Source organism: Polypterus senegalus, chromosome 1 (assembly GCF_016835505.1).
Source record: "Polypterus senegalus isolate Bchr_013 chromosome 1, ASM1683550v1, whole genome shotgun sequence".
NCBI lineage: Eukaryota > Metazoa > Chordata > Cladistia > Polypteriformes > Polypteridae > Polypterus > Polypterus senegalus.
Window position 1 is genome coordinate 222877223 of NC_053154.1, and position 1712 is coordinate 222878934.

A 1712-nucleotide genomic window follows, 5' to 3' on the forward strand; every position below is an offset into this window, starting at 1 on the left:
ATCTGCCGGAAAGAAAATTGTGCTTGTCTTTACTTTTCGACATATTTCACTGTAACTTTATTTATGAAATAAATTAATACATACATAAATAGCATTTTAATTACTCCGTTTTCATTATATGCATATTACCATTTTTATGATCCTGCCCAGTTCCTAATATACTTAATCAACCGTTTTGATTTGCATAATACAGTACAGTAATCTTTCCTATTCTATTTGCAGCCGTTTTCCCTCCCATACCCAAACAACTTCTCCCCGAATACAGTAATGAAATGGACGGATAACTGTATCTGCCGAAGTAGCTATCGGGACAACTTAGTTTGAGTGTCGTGCCTAAAGTATGCGTGCGTTTAGCGTGTCCACTTAATAATTCAGTAAGTTTAAGTGTGTGATATCCAGCGTGTATGGACAGATATTCCACCCTGAGAAGGTCAAGTGTACTTTCCCTGTTCGTATTTCAGAGAAGAGACTTTATCGATGCAGACTTGCAAGGGCCCAAAACTAACAACATTCTAATTGCCCAGCAATATATGTCAAAAGATCTAAATACAATTATTTGATCTCATTACAGTATGTATATCTACCAAATTCTTAAATTATATTATACACATTAGTGGCATTAGATGTTGGCTATCACTGCAGACTCTACAGATTCTAACTGTGCAGGCAAAGCATTTAGGTCTGTTTTGTGCCACGGAAAAAGCCAATCATAAACCCAGTTTTGCAGTTTTCATCTTGGGGTGAGCAAAAATAGATAAGAAAACCTATATGAAAATGCAGAAATCTCCTTTCAATGCAACAATTCTCTAATTATTATAATAATCCATTTAGGAAATTAAGGGGAGGCAAGAAATGACCCCAAAAGCAAGAACCAAGCGGCAAGAATTGACTATGGACAGCTTGCCAGTCTGTCACAGGACATTCTTATGCAAACATGCTGTGACATTTTAGAAATGACAGTAATTCTATTAAATGCCCATAGAAACATGAATATAGAAATATGTTTGTATTCTTGGATGTACACACTATCACTTAGAATTTAAATAACTTAACAAAAATAATATGTACTAGGCTGACCCGCCTTTTAAGGCGACCGACTTTTAAGTTGACCACTTCTTAAGGCAATTCAATATGTAGATCAATTTGATATTTTATACAAACTCATTAATTTGGTTATATTGCATTTGAGCGGTATTACTTTAATACTCGTAGTTTCTGTTATTTTTGTGATGAAATTTAAACTTTTTTCTATATTGAGGTCGCCCTTTTGAACCCCCCTGATATTTACTACGCGGTGAGGCATTTGTACTCCATCAACATTAATTATTTCCAGAGACATCATTTTGTCTATTTTTCCAGCGCATCGCGCACAAAAGCAAGGGAACAATGGGAGCACCAGAACTCTGCTCACATCATGTCGCTTCTGTGATATGCGGAATACCGCTACGCTTTCCACTCACGGGACGGAAGGACAATCCCGACCGCTTTTATATAGTAAGAAAGAAGAAGAAGATATCACACAGTCTGGAGTAGAAAATCATCTTTTACCTGGAAAAACGAAACTACAAAGTCCATCGTGCATTGCAAAATGGACGGGGCGTGTGTGAAACTCCGCGCCTGCGTAGCACTCACGGGACGGAAGGACAATCCCGACCGCTTTTATATTGAAAAATTCTGATACATCATATTTTTTGAAGATTTGGAATATATAG